The sequence below is a fragment of the Xyrauchen texanus genome, chromosome 24 (assembly GCF_025860055.1).
Source record: "Xyrauchen texanus isolate HMW12.3.18 chromosome 24, RBS_HiC_50CHRs, whole genome shotgun sequence".
Classification (NCBI taxonomy): Eukaryota; Metazoa; Chordata; class Actinopteri; order Cypriniformes; family Catostomidae; genus Xyrauchen; species Xyrauchen texanus.
This window is the reverse complement of record NC_068299.1, coordinates 29,795,667-29,815,276: the sequence shown is the minus strand read 5'-3', so window position 1 is coordinate 29,815,276 and position 19,610 is coordinate 29,795,667. Positions and strand designations below refer to the sequence as shown.

The following is a 19,610-nucleotide window of genomic DNA, read 5'->3' as shown; positions in this document are numbered from 1 at the left end:
ACTGCTTCCGCTCCAAATAACTCCCTGACAATGTCTTTAGTAGCTGGTAATAATAATGCTTCGCTAATCGTGTGCGGCTTCCTAGCATGCGCAATGTGGAGTGATGCCGAATATGATGCCTATAAACTCCTCTAAGAGACCGATGTGTGCTGCCGAAAAGTAATAGTCTGCCAGGCAAAACGCAACTCCTGATGTTTGGATGGTTGGATGGTTTGGATGGTTTCATGCACTCATTGGAGAGAATCTCTTGACAGAAAACACATTGGGGTCTCTTGACTCCCTGCTTTAACATACAGGTAAAACCAAACGCAATGTAAGATTTGTCATATTTTCTATTTTTTGTTTAGCGTTCACCAAGTCAGTTTGACACGAACTGCTTGCAGGAGCACGATTATTCCAAAATCTTTCCATAAAGAGCACGTACTTAGCCGCTAATTGCTCTGTTCACCTTACTATAACAGCAAAGCATAAATAGCATTTTGAAAAAGTATTTTGGGATAAACATGTTACAAGGAACCACTCTTATACATCACGAAACTATATGTAGATTTGGTTATTAACATCTTTAGGTAAAAAAAAAAAAAATTCTGTAAACATCCGTCCGTCCGTCCGTCCGTCCGTCCGTCTGTCTGTCCGTCCGTTGGAGTCACTCATCATGCCTTGGATTCTAACTTGTGACTCCAGGGGTGGTAGTTAGTGTCAATACTCGCTGAGTATTGGCCTCCGTTCCTCCTTTTCTTTAGAAAAAGCAAAAATCGAGGTTACAGTGAGTCATTTACAATGGAAGTGAATGTGGCCAGTTTTTGGAGGGTTAAAAGGCAGAAATGTGAGGCGTATGATTTTATAAAAGCACTAGCATTAATTCTTCTGTTAAAACTTTTTATTATTTGAGCTGTAAAGTTGTTTAAATTGTAATATTTTGTAATTTTAGGGTTTGCTGAAATTATCATCATGGTAACGAAGTTGTAAAATTGGCTATAATTTTACCCCAAAAAGGTTTGTATGTAATTGTATCACTCTAAAAATATGTTTACACACATATTCTTTATCTCTTGTGCTATACCTTTGAAACAGTGAGTATTTTAACCCTATTCACTTCCATTGTAAATACCTCACAGTAGTGTTGTCACGGTACCAAAATTTCAGTCGTTGGTACCAATACCAGTGAAATTTCACGGTACTCGATACCATTTTCGGTACCAAAGCAAAACACAAAAACAGGTTACTAAACAACACTCTTTTAATAACAAAGTCTACAAAACATTAGCAGCAGAACTAAGAACATAAATATGCCATTGAGCAACAATTTAATTTAAATATATTATTTTTTAATTATAACAAAACTGAACAATGTATGCTTAAAGTATTTTTGAACACTTGTATAAGATTTGCTTCAAATTTTTACCAAGTACTAAAAAACAAAACCTAAATAAACAAGCATATAATAGAATGAATAAAAAACAATTTCCAAACGCATGTGCAAAGAAGTGCTCTCTTATTAATAAAGCTGCATTTTGCCATTTTTCTTCATGGTAAGCAATGCATATGGACATATATATAGATATTATGATTAGATAAGTCGAGCAATCGAGTTCTAATCGAGCTGCATTAAGCATCCGCGCTCAAGGGATGAGAGTCGCCGAGGCAGAGTCTCTCTCAGCCGGGTGCAGTTTCAATCTCTCCCCCTTAGATTGGGACATTCGCGCAACTTATAGAAGAGGCACCGACCACACAGAGAAATGCCAGTTTCTGAGTTTATAGTTATTAACATGATCTGCTTCTGTATTATTTGAACTTTAATAAAGCTATAACGCATTCAATTTTACTGCATTTAAGATGCAACGCCGGGATGTTTCCTTTAAAGAGCTCCGCCTCCGCTTATTCCACAACAGTACATGCTTCTGAATGTACTTTTTTTTTTTTTTATAATTCCCAAATACTTTGGGATCTACAAAAAATAAACTGTGAAAGTTTAGAGTGCGTCTGGACTGATCTGTGTAATTCTTCCTCCATTCACGCATCATCCTTACAGTTTATTGTGATTTCATGTTATGTTAAATGAGATCAAAATTCAACAACGAACATTTTTCTCGTCAATTTTTGTAAAATTTGACTATGTCGATAATGTCGACTAAACGTTTCAACCCTAATGCAAAAGATAATATGCTTTTAACACTAGAACTACCACGGCGGTCATTTTGACCGTTTTAAAATTTTGCAATGTAATAACTTTGTTGAAATAAAACCCATATAACCATATGACCATGACTTTTCTTAAATGTGTGTATATTTTATTCTAACATTGTTATTTGATTACAATTTCAAAACAGTTCTGAGTTCTGAGTGTTTCTACCTTGAATGGCCATAACGGTAATTTTGACCATAAAGGAACGTAAAGGAACAAAGGGCGCTGTTCACCACAGAGGTGTTGAGAAGTGACAACAGTCTATCAGTGCAAAAGAAGGAAAGCACTGTTCACACAGCTGTTGCCATCACAAGTGGCCAAAAGGCTGAACCAGAGACAGTCACATACTACAACAGAACCAAGTTCGGAGTAGATGTGCAAGATCAAATGGCGAGGAAATACTATGTGAAAGCATCCACACGTAGATTATCCTTGACCTGGCTGCGATAAATGCTTCCATCATGTTCAAGAAATCCACAAATGAGAGAATGTCATGGAGGAACTTCATAATGCGACTGGTAAATGAACTTCGCTACGGCCAAATGAGAGCAAAAGCCACACAGCTGACGGTGCAAGGATCCAGGAGCAGCTGCAGACGGAGAGGGGAAGGCAGTGCCAAGTGTGGATATTTGTTTCTGCAAGAAAAACAAAACTAAGGACACTTGTGACATGTCAAAAGGTAGTGTGTGGGAGCTCCACATGGAAGGTAGAAAGTACCTGTGTTGACTCTGAGTAATCGATCCACAAGCGTCAGTGAATGATGTGTGGGGTTTGCCCCCAAAACAACCAGATGCCTTGTTCAAGTGAGCCCACTTTTAGGAGAAATCGTTCATAATGATTTTACAGCATAATATTTTCATTATAGTTTTACAGCATGATATTTTTGCTCACTGTAAAACAAATATTGCTTTCTAAATCAGTTCGTTTTCCCACAGTTTAGCGAATGTTCATATACTTTATTAACCGTTTTGGCCATATTGTGTTGGGTCTATATTTGTTTCATACATGTCTAAGGTTTTTACTATGCATTGAAATACACATTGGTGATGTTTTTATAAGCTATTGTATTGATTTGTTTTTATTTTACAAAGAAAATAATAGAATATAAATAATCAAATTTGTATCTGTAATTACTACAATAGCAAGTTCTGTGGTTGTCGATGAACTAATACATTTTCACATTCATTAGAATGAAACTTTTGTGTCCTGGTGTTTATTATTAATATAACAGATTCATTCATTCATGGATTTTGATTCCAGTGGTGGCTGCATAGGATTGTTTCTGATTCGTGTTGTCCAAACATTTCCAATAAGTCCAAAAGTCAACATGTTTTGAAAAAAGATAGATGTAATAATTTCCAAAATTCACAACATGTTTTTATCTAAAGAAATATTCTGCCTCAATCCATGTTTGTTGGCTTTTAGACTTTCAAAACCATTTTCACTGTGGTGAAAAAACTTGCTGGACACAAAGCGAGGCATGCACCTTCCGGGCAGTCTAGCAGCTAATATATATATATATATATATATCGATATATATATATATATATATATATATATATATATATCGATATATATATATATATATATATATATATTTGTATAGGCTAGCACTATTATATATTACAAAAAATATTGTATTATGTAGGCCTATCTGCGTTCGCTTGGTGCTCCGTGCTCCATTTAATCCATATTATTCTATTTTATTTAAATTGAGGATTTTGTTTGAGGATTTTTTTTTTTTTTAGGGTGATAACGTCATAAAATATGATGACAGACATTTGAAGCTTCATTCTAAAACCTCAATAGAAGTTTCGAATGTAAATATGACATGAAAAAAATGACATTTGGTACAGTCTAGTATGAACGGTCAGAATGACCGCTATGGCCATTCTAGTAGTTATAGAATTCCGGTAGTTCTAGTGTTAAACTCACCTGCTTTAGTTGCTTGAATAAAATCCGGGTGTCTGTCTTTCATGTGCTTTAAGTTTGATGTGTTTTCCTCCTTTTGTCAGAAAATTGCGAAAGCAGTGTTTACAAATAGGTTTTTGCTGATCTATGATGTTTCCCTAACCTATGAATTTCCAAACCTGGCTTTTTCCACTTTTCTTTTCGACAAGATTCTGTTGAGACTCTGCAGCAGCAGCTTTGCTTGTCGTCATCTTTTGCTTGTTGTGAGCGTTCGAAAGTTCCCGACTCTGCATGGGTACCGGGTAGACCTCGGTACCCCGGTACCTCCAGAAATCCTGGTATCGTAAATAATTTTTTGTTTGAGTACCGACTTGGTACCGGAGTACCGGTATTTTTGACAACACTACCTCACAGTAACCTCAATTTTTTCTTTTTTTTTTTAAGAAAAGGAGGAACGAGTAGAATTGTTTTTGGAACCAATATTATGCCACAAATGCTATTGATTGAGCTTAACTTGTACTAAACCCGGAACATTCCTTTAAGGGTTAAGTTCCCATAAACAACAGGGAAATCTGATCTGATGAACAACAGGCTCACCTTTTAGAACTAGTTTTCTTGTTCTTATTTGACAGATCTAATTATTGAAACACCAGCTGCCCCCTTAGCAAATCATTATAGATCATAATCCAATTTCAGAAGAAAATCCCTGTGTGGCAGGGCACTGCTTGAATTTCTGGGTCAAGGTATGAATTTGAACAAGGAGTTGGTTTCCTCACCAAGTAATTTTACCTAAAGTTTTAACCAACAAGTACTGCAGATATTGTATAGCATAGGCTAATAAGCATGTTTTAATAAGCATGATTCAACAGATCACTCAGAGAGGTCCCTTGTAAATCAGTTAAAAGTTTTCAATTAAAATATTTAATGGTTTGAAATGGTTCCTTTTCGGTGCACATTTGTACCATAGATCATTTTATGTATAATGATGCCAATAGGATTTATGGCGCCTGTAGGATTTAATCTGGGGTTACCAACAGAAATCTGCCTAGAGGTCAGCACGGGCCTTACAATGAAACCCGAACCCTGACCCTACCCGGCCTGAATTATAGGTCAGATTTTAAGCGCGTCTCAAACCTGCTAACTATCTAATTTCTTCTCCTAGTATAGCTGTATTTTATGTAAGCATATAGGCAACATTCATAACAGTACTGAAACAGTAAACATATACAGTTTTAATAAGGCACAGCAGCCCCATAATACACTAGAGCAGAAGGGAAAAGAATGGCATTGCCTTACCCCATTTATTTGCCAAAACTTCACCTGATGCAGAACAATCAGGAATAATATGAATCAATGCAATAATCCCCTATATGCAGCCTGAACTTGTTCAGATTGTTGAAAATCTTTGACAACTGCTGAAAACCATCTAGATGCAGCCCAAAAAATGAAACCGAGCGTAGGTTTCTCACCATGCGTTTTTGAAAACAGAACAGACGCGCACAATAACACATTAACAAACTCGTCCGTTCACGCGTGTCTGTGAGTGATACAAGATCGGTAGTAGTGATGTGTCGTTCATGAACGATTCGTTCATTTTGAACGAATCTTTAATATGACTCGGGACTACCGAGTTGTCTCAGAGAGTGATTCGTTCATTTTGTGTTGACCGCGCATGCGCGCAACATCGCATAAGGTACATGAAGTCATAAATGATTAGTTCATCTTTCGCGAGTCTTCGGGTTCGGCCGGGTCCGAGTCTTTCGTTCTTCCTGTCAGTCCCATAGAGACTATGCTGTCAGTATCGGAAAGAGAAATGATTAGTTCATCTCTTCGGTTTCGAGTCGTTCGTTCTTCAAGTCAGACTCACAAACCCATAGCACTATGCATTTTGCATATTGTGATTTAAGTTATATGGTTACTCTGTGGCTTTATAGTGTCCTTTTCATTCTTATTTATTTTTTATTTATTTTTATTTAATTCCTTTTGGATAGTTATCCAATTTTTTTAAAGCATTGTTGGCAAAAAATAAACAAACAATAAACATCCAGTCAATATAGTGTGTACAGTGTTGTAATAAGCTATGTTACAAAGGTGTAGGTTTCATAGGTTTATTAAATAACTGCATATTTAAGTTATATACTGTGACTTTTCACAAAACAACTCGTAGACTTTTTAGGTGATTTTTTATGGACTAAAAAACATAGTGAATGGAAAAATGCATGAATACTACATTCTACATTACTACATTCAATGTTATAGAAAAGAATCTTCATGACAGAAATTCACAAATACATATGAAAAAAGATACAATTTGAGACCAGAAACGTAACATGTAACTGTAAAAGTAAAAATCAAATAAAAAAACTAACTACAACATGTTTGTAAGAATGATGTGAATTATGAACTAGGTTAAGTATTTAATAGGGCTGTCACGTGACAAAAGAACGAAGGACTCAGACTCGAAAGATGAACTAATCATTTCTGTCTCTGCATAGTGCTATGGGTTTGTGAGTCTGACTTGGAAGAACGAACGACTCGAACCGAAGAGACGAACTAATCATTTCTCTTTCCGGTACTGACAGCATAGTCTCTATGGGACTGACAGGAAGAACGAAAGACTCGGACCCGGCCGAACCCAAACCCGAAGACTCGAGAGTCGAGACTTGAACTAATCATTTATCTTTCCGGATCCGGACCGGTATGCTGCATGTGCATGCAGTCAGTGAGTGCATTGGCTGCTGTGTCACACCACACGGCCCACACACAGACACTGACGAGTCGACATCGACAACTAAGTATTTCTAACGTTTTGAAGTTCGAACCCGATGACACAAGAGGCGGAGAAAAAGGAGGTGAGGTGAACTAACTGCAATAGCTTAAACTTAAGACCCAATTAATAAATTAACATTTCGGTTTCTTATAAATTGGCTTTGGCTGCATTACCCTATAGTTTATTTTTATTTATTTATTTCAAATTGAATCAACATTTTCGTAAGTAGACTACTTGATGTTTTGGGCTATTTAACATGACATTTAATTATATTCTGCTGAAATGAACGAAATGAACGAAATGACTCGAAAAAAGATTCGTTCATTTTGCTGAACGAGACTCAAAGATCCGAGTCAGTAAAATGATCCGAACTTCCCACCACTAATCGGTAGGCCTGCTTATTTTTTCAAACAGCAGACCTCTAAATCTGCCTAATAAACCTTATATCTAGGGGACATGCTCCCCTGTGAGATTTTTTTGGCACAATATTGGTGAATCTTGTTATATTAAATTAATACTTGTCATTGTCAGGATCATACACAGGGCCTCCACTGTCTTCACTGATCCTGGAAACGTTCATATCGACCAACAGATCAATTTGTGAAAATGAAATATAATAAAAAATGCACACCTGATGAACGTTGCAGTGATTGTGTATAATAAATAGATCTTTCTACACAAAATTATGGCAAAACAATAATTAATTGTATAATTATTTAGGTTAAATTTGTGTAAACATTTCCACCAATGTAAATTATGAATGTTTATAAAGTTATGCACCAATATTGTGAAGTTACAATGACGAGCAGCACTACAGTCACATTTCAGTACCTCGCACAACTCTCTTAAGTAGCCCTTAAAGCTGGTCCTCGTGCGTTCATGTTGGCAACACACGTAAACATAATAATAACAGAAAATGTTCTTAACCGCTTAGCTCAATCATTATTGGCAAATGAGGCCAAGATCAGTTCACAGCCTTTTGCAATACAGTTTTGCAGGGAGTGAAAATTCTAAATGTACCACATAATTAGCCTATTTAATCAATTAATTTACAACTGTCAATTCAGTTCACTAAATCATATCCACATATCAGACTAACCAGAAGTAATGCTATGCAACTGCTATGACCTATAGTCCTTAACACACATTTTTTTTATTGATTACTACTGTTATTTGAACCCAAATTCCATGTGTCCAGCCTTGAGAATCTCCGCATATTTGTTGTAAAAGTAGTTACAATCACCTCTCTATTGAAATCAGAAATTAACCACCAATGACAGCATCATGATCTTTCCTTTCTTAAAAAAGGCCTTTTAAGTCATATATTATGCAGCCTTTGGACAACAATTCCCTTTAATTCTGAAATTAATATTAGCCATTTTATTTGAATATTCTTTTGGCCTTTTTCTTTTCTCCCTTCTGTTAAAGTAGATAAAAATAAAACTAGATAACAAACTTGAACTGAAAATCAGGAAAATCAAAGACAAAGAGGATTGGTACTTCATACATTTTAGGCTAAGTATAATAAACAAATATAATTTATTTACACAACTTTTGCTGGTGTGAACTTTGCAACAGAGTGATAAAGAGCTCAAGTTCAAACACTCAATGATTTGAAGGAAGAGCCGACGCACAGATCAGAGATGAAGGGGGCTCAATTAAAACAGTGTTGGAGCGATTCTCAATAAATGAACATTAATGTTTTCTGCACACACCGTGATAGTGTGTTAAAGTACAACATGACAACAAGCACTGTTGATCTTCTTGTTTCATTCAGCTGATATCACACTATATATGAAAAATTCCAAAGATCCAAAATATCCCACGATCCACAGCGTGAAGTGTTAATGAACTCAAATATATAAATTATGTATCATAAGTATCTTAAGATAGAAGTTACTACTAACAGTATTTCCTTAACAGTAATTAAACAATTCCCAAATTCTAACTAAACATAGCCTAAATGTATTTAAATACACTGAACTAAGAATATTTTAAGAGTAAAATGACAATACTTGCATTTCTTTAGTGTATTAATTTAAAATATATTTAAATAATAGGCTGCATGCACATAAAATTTGGAGTCCTCCACATGCGTCTTGCGATATTAACTAGATGTTGACTGATATGGGTTTTTTAATGGCTGATGCCGATATCCAGAGAGCAAGGTGGCCGATAGGCCAATTCAAAGCATATATATCACTCAATTTAATATAGTAAATAACATAAACATAAAATTAGTAAAATAAAGCTATTATTTAGCACTATATTTACTCAGTTTCTCACAAAACTTTGTAAATTTGAATCTAAAAAAATTATATTGTATTTTAAATGGTAGATAGCTGTGATTTCTGTTTAGCCATCAAATTTTAGTAATTTATTTGCACATGAATAAATTGTTAATATATTAGGAAGAAGGAAATAAAAGTACACACACTAGTCCAGCAACCAGGATGGAGTCCACATTAGTAATTTCATTTTCTCAAAAAACAAATACAGAATCAAACCAATTGCACATACAGTCCATAGTGAATTCAACATTTAATCATAGCACATGTGAAGCGCTTTTACCTTGAAGTTGCAGCAGAGACGGGCCATTTCTATTAAAATGAATGGGAGAAATTAGAACGCCCAACTGCAGCCAACGGTCAACGGATCTAGATAGGAAGTCCCGCATTACAGGTAAAGGGCTAATCACCTCATATATTCAGACTTCGCCTGTCAATCAACTCGAGAACACACGTGCATTTTCTTTTTTTTTTGTATTATGAGGTAAAGAATCACCATTTATGTCACCAGTGTTGTCAGATTTTAGTGCTGATTTGAAATATGTTCTTTGATTGTAATCTTGAACAACCGTTTTGGAGATTTCAGTCTTTCCCCATTCAAGTAGATGCACTGTCTTGACTGGAAATAGCACTTTAAAATTATGAGCTCAAACGTGTCCGCTGCAGCTCTGATATGAGTACCATTTAAATGGCACTGTTGTTGCACACTGGTCTATTATTGTAGTAACACGATGCATGTAACAAGAAAACGAACTGTGACTGGTTGTTTACATGTCTCAGTTGCTTCACTTGCAATCAGGTGATTTTCAGCACCCTCAAGAAAAAAAATCGGCCAAACAGGAAAATGTATCGGCTAATGCTAATTATTAAAAAGGCAGAATTTTGGTAAATTTTTATCTCTATATACCATCATTTTGTGAGTGTGAAGATCAAGAAAACATCAGACACAACAACATAACACAATTTACATTCAAGAGATGTAGTGTCTGGAACAGAATGTTAAAAAGTTTTCTCAAATTCCAGATATTGACAGTAAAACACTGGCTTTGACTGCTGTATCAGTTTATGGGCTATGTGGTAACCTTTACTCAGTATGCTTGGCCCGGTGGTCTTCTAAGCTGCCTGTAGCCATATGGTTGTCTCTGGATCTCCTGTGGTGCCAGTCTCCTCAAAAACCTACATTCCCCTTTCAAATGTATTGTCTGTACTGTCACACCTTAAAAACAGATTGATTTACATGTTTTGCTTAAGTCTGTCCTGGGAAAATGCTGCTTACATCCCTTTCTTATAATTCAGTTTGTGGTTTCAATCAGTAAGCAGAATTTTTGCTAACATAATTTTTAGAAGAGTTAAAGCAGGACTACAGTGAGAGAGCAAATAATTTACTGCTCAGTGATTTTAATTTTTCCAGCATTTTGCTGTTATATCTTTGATGCATGTGTGTTTTGTTGTTCCCTCTTGTTGACAGAAGAGTTTGTGTCTTGAGACTCTCATTAGTTTTTCTCTCATCTGAAGCAAATATCTTTCCATCACAGTCTAGCATCCTCTGTATTTGGAGTTATACAGTATATGTGCCACAAATCTGCATGTGCAAAATTATATTTTGGGTGCACAAGATTATATTTTTAGCGCACAAAAATGTTCTGCATGCGAGATGATATTTTGAGCACACACAAATTTATTTTGCATGCGCATGAAGATATTTCGAGTGCACAAAAATGTTCTTCAGGTGCAAGATGGTATTTTGAGCTCACAAAAATGTATTTTGCATGCGCATGAGGATATTTGGAGTGCACAAAAATATTGTTCTGGCGCAAAATGATATTTTGAGCACACAAAAGTTATTTTGAATGCACTTTGTACTCAGTTTTGTAAAGCAATGTATCTTCTTTCAAAGAATAATTCATTTTGAGCAAATTAACATTTGTGCTTAAATAAAGTTTGAATATGTACTTATGTCAACATTTGAACAGAATTATGACATTTATGTTACTCCATTGTTTTTGCATGTGTAAGATTTCACACGTTCTCACTCCTTGTACATGCTCTACGTGTGCTTAGTACTTTAGACTGCTCTCTTGTTTTACCACCCTTATTCCATCTTGTCCCACCTCTTATGTCAGGATTGATTATTACGAGCTGCTTAACAAAAGGTGATTGGACATTGGACATTAACATCTCAGTGTTAATGTAGCAAAAGATCCTACAGGCACAATGCTCTAAGTTCAATAAATGTATATACTGTATACTATAGTTATCATAATAAGAGATATTTACCCTGTGCTTTATAGACATACCAGAAATACTCTAAGGCTGTACTTACTGTAATGTAATTTTTTCAAAAGATAGGCTGGGACGAAATATTGACATTTTGTCAAAAGACCAAAACTGGGACTAAAACGAAAAAATTTAAAAATGAACACAGTAGTTGATAATTCAAGTGAATCAGTGTATCAGTTTCATTTGAACCATCTTTGCCTTGCTTCTCTCCCTCTTCCTCAGTGTTCCAGCTTCATGTGTGTGATAAAAAGAGAGAGAGAGATAATTCATCCTCAGGCAACTGATTGTGAGAAAAAGGCAAAACTCAGAAAACACTTAAATGTACGCAATAAATATGCGTACATTTGCTTGCATCTTACCCGAGTTTCAGTAAACTTGTTTACATTTAGCTGATCTGTTCGCCACTGAAGTTCGTTTGAGGTACAGTATATTGTTTGATATGGATAAACATAACTCTCTCAGGCTTTAAAGAAACAGCAAAAGTTCCAGAATTTAAATAAAAAACTAAAATAGGTTCCAAGGCACACTTAAGTTGTTAGAAAAAAACTAATCGGTTACTAACGTAACCTCGGTTCTCTCTAGATGAGGGAACGAGTATTGCGTACGCTAGCTTACGCTACGGGAAAGATTCATCTTTTCTGAGATATTGAAGCCAAAAAATTATCCTTAATTTTGTATCCAATGTCAATGCAGTGAGGCAACTGCAGACCTTGAGCGGGCTAGCTAGCGAGCTCATTGGTTGCTCTGCGGCAACTGCTGCAGCCTATAGACGAGCTTGGGCGAACTCGCATCCAATGAGAGGCGTCCGCGCGCTCACTGCATCAAAGCCCGCCAAAAAGGGCGTGACTAGAGTGCATATAAGCGTAGCTCGTAGGCTGGAACCCTGGTTTTCATTGAATGAAGCGAAAAATCGCTCGTGGTGCGAGCACGGCCGGTTACGCAATACTCGTTCCCTCATCTAGAGAGAACCGAGGTTACGTTAGTAACCGATTCGTTCTCTTACGAGAGGTTCTCTCGTATTGCGTAAGCTAGCTTACGCTACGGGAACCCTTTGTCAACGCCGTGCGCACCAAGCATCCACTGCATGAGCCCCAGGGAATTAAGGGGGACCCGGGGGAGCCCTTGTGAGTGGGGAATTAATATTTGGCCGGCAAGAGTGCGGGCCAGTGTGTGTGTAGTACATAAGCACATAGACAGAGCAGCGGTGCCGGTCTATGTGGACTGTGTCCCATTAATGCAGCTCACCAGGGGAGCTGTAGCGTATTAAACCGCTAGCAGTTTAGCCTGCAGAGCGGGTACTTCCAGATTGTAAAATCTGACAAAGGTGGAGGGGGAAGCCCAGCCCGCTGCCACACATATGTCGTGAATGGAAATCCCGCTGGACCATGCCCACGAGGAGGCCATGCCTCTAGTAGAGTGAGCCTTAATGCCTAGCGGGCATGGTAGGTCTTTTGACGCGTACGCGGCAGCAATAGCATCCACTATCCATCTGTACAGTGTCGGTTTCGAGGCGGCGAGACCTTTGGTGCGCCCTCCGAACGAAACGAAAAGCTGCTCGGAGCTTCTGAAAGATGCGGAGCGCGCAGTATACAATCTCAGAGCTCTGACTGGGCAAAAGAGATTGGCGTCGCGTTCGCTATCAGATGCTGGTAGCGCCGACAAGGAAATGATCTGTGCTCTGAAAGGAGTACCGACCACCTTGGGGACGTAGCCGTGTCTAGGCTTTAAAATGACCTTGGAGTCACTTGGTCCAAACTCAAGACACGCAGCGCTGACAGATAGCGCGTGAAGGTCTCTCACCCGTTTAACTGATGATAGGGCAGTTAGAAAAACGGTTTTAAGTGAGAGGTGTTTCACATCCACGGATTGAAGCGGTTCGAAAGGGGGGCTTTCATAGCTTCGAGAACTATAGAAAGGTCCCAGATAGGAACCGATGGGGGGCGCGGAGGGTTCATCCTTCTAGCTCCCCTGAGGAAGCGGATGACCAGCTCGTTTTTACCCTGTGACTGGCCGTGTAGGGGTTCAGCGAACGCCGTGACGGCCGCCACGTACACTTTGAGCGTGGATGGGGATCTGCCCTTATCCAGCAGCTCTTGTAAAAACACGAGCAGCGGCGACACCCCACATGTCCGTGGGTCCAGGTCTCTGTCGGTGCACCATTTTGAAAACACAGACCATTTTGACGCATAGAGTCTTCTCGTGGAGGGGGCTCTAGCGTGTATGATGGTGTTTATTACTCCTTCTGGCAAAGCGATGGGTAGTCGTTGATCACCCACGCGTGTAGCGCCCAGCGCTCTGAGTGGGGATGCCAGATCGTTCCGCGAGCTTGCGAGAGGAGATCTGCTCTCACTGGGATGGGCCACGGCGCTGTCAGTGACAGCTGCGTAAGCTCCGGGAACCATGTTTGATTCTCCCAGCGCGGGGCTATGAGGAGCACAGAGTGGCGCGTTTCCCTGATCCTCTGCATTACCTGTGGCAATAGCGAGACAGGAGGGAAGGCGTAAAGCAGGCGGTTGGGCCAGTCCTGGGCCAGCGCATCCTCGTTTTTCGAGAAAAATATTGGGCAGTGAGAGTTCTCTTCTGACGCAAAGAGGTCTATCTCTGCTCTGCCGAATATGCGCCATAACGTCTGGACTGTTTGAGCGTGCAGGGACCATTCCCCTGGGGGAATATTGTCTCTGGACAGTCTGTCTGGGCCGTCGTTCAGGTGGCCTGGCACGTGCGTCGCCCTCAGCAAGCGCAGGTGGCACTGGGACCAACTCAGTATGCGTTTCGTCAGATGGAAGAGGTTCCTGGATCTGACACCGCCCTGACGGTTTAGATAGGATACCACAGACCTGTTGTCCGAGCGGACCAGGACGTGGTGACCCTGAATGATCGGGAGGAAGCGCACGAGCGCGTACTCGACCGCTATCATTTCCAGACAATTTATGTGAAGGAGCTTTTCCTGAACTGACCATAGGCCAAAAACCGGAGAGCCCTCGCAGACGGCGCCCCAACCCGTGTTGGACGCGTCTGTCGAGATGACTTTTCGGCGAGATACAGCTCCCATCATCACTCCCCGCTGATACCACTCGGCCACTGTCCAGGGCTGCAGAGCTGAAATACAGGTCTGAGTCACTCTGATTGGCTGGCGGCCTGTGGCCCAAGCCCGGCGAGACGCATGGGTGTTTAGCCAATGCTGAAGCGGGCGCATGCGCAGTAAACCCAGTTGAAGTACTGCTGCGGCTGAGGCCATGTAGCCTAGCACTCTCTGAAATTTCTTCAGAGGTGTGAGGCTGTTCATCTGAAATGACGCGGCTAGTCGCTGCACACGGCGCGCGCGCTGTGTAGATAAGCGAGCCGTCATTGCCACTGAGCCTAGTTCTATTCCAAGGAAGGAAATTGCCTGACTGGGCTGTAGTGAGCTCTTGGTCCAATTGACTGCAAGGCCCAAACTGTTCAGATGACTGAGGAGAACTGTCCTGTGAGACAGAAGCTCCGTATGTGATTGTGCCAAAATCAGCCAATCGTCCAAATAGTTCAGAATTCGCAAACCCTGACTCCGCAGGGGTGCGAGCGCCGCGTCCATGCGCTTCGTGAAAGTACGGGGTGCTAAGGACAGGCCGAACGGAAGGACGGAGGGTTAGAGGGTGAATGGCCAAATCGCTCTGATTGCCGCACACAGCGCGCTGAACAGAATGTGTGAGCGCGCTTACTGTGCTTATGCTGGACTGCTCGCAGACAGCATGGACAGGCTGTTCTGTGAGTGACTTCCCGATTGAGGTGAATGGGGAAAGAGTCACGTCTGTTAAGTGATGCGCAAGCATAGTCACGGGCACGGGACTTACATACAGAGAAGTGTTTGCTGGCCGTGTGACAGAGCGGGCAGAGAATGGGTGCACGCACGTATTCGTGAGCGCATTTATTGACTCTAACACTCGAGTGGTTCGTAACCGCTTTTGAGTGTGCTCTGATGGGGACACGGAACGTGTAATGCTTGTGTGTAGAGGTGAACACTGGATTGTGGGCACATTTTCTACACATAAGGCTGGTCGTGTGACAGAGCGGCCAGAGAATGGGCGCCGCGACGGATTCGTGGGTGCGTTTATTAACCCTAACACTCGAGCAGTTCAGTAACCGCTTTATGTGAGTGTGCCGTGATAGGGCCACAGGATGTGTAATGCTTGTGTGTAGGGGTGAACACTGGATTGTGGGCACATTTTCTACACATAAGACATGTTTGCTCTCTGGTATGGACACGGGATGTGTAATGCTTGTGTGTAGAGGTGAACACTGGGTTGTGGGCACATTTTCTACACATATGGCATGCTTGCTCTTTACCAGATTTATTTGGGTCGCCGTGAAAACGGCGTTTGAGCGCAGGCAAGCGGGCGTTAACACCGGCTTGTTGGCTGCTGAATCTACCACTGTAGTAGCCTGAAGGAAGGGGAATGACAGGGGGGCGAAGCTTTGATGGTGGTCCGGCCGCAGCGGGACTGATCCGTCGTTTTGTCAACAAAGCTAGGAGGACTTCGGTTGTTCAGGTTTCAGCGCAATTCTAGTCCGAGGCCCGCGGGGGGTCGGCGGTCTGCGGCGGCTGTCTGAGCGCGATCGAGGGCGGGCGCCCTGTCGACACTGAGAAGTCTGGCTTTGTTGAGCTGGGCGCTGTGAAGAGGCTCGTGCAGGAGGCTCACGTGGGCGGCCTGCAGAGGAGCTAGCGCGACGAGGCAGAAAGAGATTCATGGCTTGTGTGGCTTTTTGGACCTCTGAAAACCGGTCAATGATACCACTCACCGCGGAGCCGAAGAGACCGGATGGAGAGAGCGGTGCGTTGAACAACGTAGAGCGCTCTGCTTCTCCCATGTTGGCTAGCGTTAGCCACAGATGTCTCTCGGTCACAGTCAGCGCGGCCATGCACTTCCCTATAGCTTGGGCTGCAGCTTTGGTAGCGCGGAGGGCGAGGTCCGTAGCACTCCGTATGTCTGCAACCGCCTCTGGATGCCTGCTTTCCTCATCCCACTCCCGCAGAAGGTCCACTTGGAGGATCTGTAGGATGGCCATAGAGTGCAGAGCAGATGCAGCTTGGCCGGCGGCGGAATAGGCGCGGCCAACACAGGCGGAAGTTGTTCTGCAGGCCTTAGACGGGAGCACTGGTTTAGACCGCCATCTCGCGGAGGGCGGCAAAGGTGTGCTGCTACCGCATCCTCGACCGGAGGGATGGAAGCGTAGCCCTTCTCAGTGGAGCCGTCCACCGAAGCAAGAGAGGTGGAGACGTGGGATCGGACCCTGGCCGAGAAAGGCGCGTTCCATGATTTGGAAAGCTCGGCGTGGAGTTCCGGCAGGAAGGGAGCGGCCCGGGTAGCGGGTGCTGCGCGGCGGCGGCTCTGTAGAAAGCAGCCGTCAAGTCTGTTGGGTGCCTGCTCAAGGGGCGGTGACCACTCGAGGAGGAGGCGTGTGAGCCTGACCACTCCTCGCTGTCCGAAGCCATGATGGAACAGCCCTTATCCTCCGCTTCTTCGTCCGAGATGGCAGCAGAGCAGCCGCTCGGCGGCAACTGCGCGTCCCGGGTGGGCGGGGAGGGTGAAGGCGATGCTCGAGGGATGGGCTCCGGCGAGGCAATCGCTTCTACCACTGTTTCCGGCAGCCTTTGAGAGCAGCGTTTTTTTCTGCGCGGCTGAACGGAAGCCGACGCTGCGGCTTCGGTCCTGAGTGCTTCGAGTCGAGCCCGCAGGGTCGACATCGGCAGCTCCTCGCAGAGATCGCATCCGCCTTCGGCGAGGGCGAGCTCTGCATGCCCCAGTCCCAGGCAGAGAGCGCAGATGATGTGGCGGTCTCTGGTGCTGAGAGGAGCGCGGCATGAGGCGCAAGTGGAGCGAGGCATCTTAAAACAGACGCTCGTACTCTTTTGTGAAGTTCTTTAAGAACTAGCTTGCTTTTAAAAAGGATACATCGCCGGATGGCGTAGCGCGCAGGACGGCTGAAGGTGGCTTCTTCGAGCGCTGTCCACGCTTGCTTGATGCCCCTCGAACGGTGACGCGGCTTCCGGTTAAGTGATGCGAAGAGCTTCGCTGAAGAGATGAAAATCAGGGTTCCAGCCTACGAACTACGCTTATATGCACTCTAGTCACGCCCTTTTTGGCGGCTTTGATGCAGTGAGCACACGGACGCCTCTCATTGGATGCGAGTTCGCCCAAGCTCGTCTATAGGCTGCAGCAGTTGCCGCAGAGCAACCAATGAGCTCGCTAGCTAGCCCACTCAAGGTCTGCAGCTGCCGCACTGCGTTGACAATGGATACAAAATTAAGGATAATTTTTTGGCTTCAATATCTCAGAAAAGATGAATCTTTGAGAGAACCTCTCGTAAGAGAACACCTTTATTGGATGGTCTATTTTATAGTAGAAACAAATTAAAAACTATCATCAATAAAAGAAAGAAATGTGGGGTTGTAAACACAAGCATATCTGCACTATGGTCTTCTTCAGGGTACCTAATTTACACATTTCCTTCTTTTATTGCTGATAATTTTTCAATTGTTTCTACTATGAAATTGCTAATCCAATCAAGGCGGTTTAATCTAATAACTGTTGTGTGACTTGGGACCTATTTTTTGATGATGTTATTTTTCTATTTAGTTTTTTCCCTACCAAAAAGCACCTTCCACTGCATAATTCTTCTTAACTGGAGCTGACCTGTAGGAAAGGAATTTCACTGTTATGCCAGTGTATATGTGCGTGACAAATAAAAGACTTTGAATTTGACTTTGACAGGAGGGTAACATTTTTTGTTTTAGGTGAACTATTCTCTTGAAAGGAAGATTAGTTGTAGTTGAAAAATTCCCTTGTAATTTAAAGCACATTTTGATAAATTATTAGTACTACTGACATTGGCTCTTGCATGGGCATAGTGTGTATCATGTCATATTTTGATCTCTAATACATTTTCATTGTTGCTTTGGATAATCTTTTTGTTATAAAGACATGGATTTATTCTTTACATCACACTAATGTAACATTTCTAATGTAACACAAGATCCCACTGAGATTACGATCAGCGAGAGTGATGTTCAAAAGATTTTTGTGCTCTAGCAGGAATTAGAATATTACCTGCTGTTATTCATGCATCATAGCACAAGTGCATTAGTTCTCTGCCTACTCCACAGTCGATTATGAGCGATTCCTCCAGTGTTGTTTCTAAAAAATCAAGCTGTACTGCTGAGCGCTTGATGGCTGTATTTTCATCTGCCCACCTGACTGTGAAGTGTTGCGTAGCCTTGCTGATGTAACCTCAGAATCCCACGGCGTCTCCCTGAGCCTGTGAATCATAACTGTCCCTACCGTAGCCTACACACCGCCAGCTGTGTTGTTTGTGTCAGGCAGTCTGAGAGATGCTCTTTTTACTGGGCTTTAGAAGCCACCTTTCTTCAGTGCATTCTCTTGGGCCTTTCCCAGCTGTCAGAATTCTTACAGCCAGTTTGATGTCTCTAACGTGATGTAGACCTACTTTAAGCTGGTCAAAGTAGAACTTGAATCAAGCCTGATGAGAAACAGGCAAACAGTGTTATGAATGCAGATTCCAAAATTCTGACATTGTAATCTAGAGTTTTAGAATTCAGAGTGGATTCATCTCTGTATTTATTTATTAGTACATAACTCATAATTAATAATGTTAATGCTTGAAAATCAATTAAGAATTAATAATAACAACAAAAAAGTCAGTGGTGAACAGCTTTAAAAAAAAAAAAAAAATGCTCCAGCATACCTAAAATCATTTCTGCAGAGCTATGTGCCCTCTAGAAGCCTGAGGTCGGCTAAGGAACATCACCTTGTTGTACCAACACAAAAAGGCACCAAAACACTTTCCCAGACTTTCGGCTTCATCATACTACGTTGGTGGAATGACCTTCCCAACTCCAGCCATGAAGCTGACACATTTTCTGTCTTCAAAAAATGTCTAAAAACGCATCTTTTCCATGAGCACTTAACCATTCACTAAAAAAAAAAATGTTTTTTTTAATCTGTTTAGCATTTTAATCTGTTTTGAATACTACTATTCTGATGCTAGTTCTTTGTAATATGGCTCATTTCGTACCACTGTCTTCTTGATTCGCTTATGTTTTCCTCTTGTAAGTTTCTTTGGATAAAAGCGTCTGCCAAATGAATAAATGTAAATGTAAATCGAAGTTCAGTGTACATAC

General features: G+C 41.6%; 1 protein-coding gene across 5 annotated transcripts in view; it reads left to right on the top strand.

Annotated features, from left to right (window-relative positions):
• kcnma1a (potassium large conductance calcium-activated channel, subfamily M, alpha member 1a) overlaps positions 1-19,610 on the top strand; it is a 300,462-nt gene that overhangs the window by 68,990 nt on the left and 211,862 nt on the right. The window lies entirely within an intron of this gene.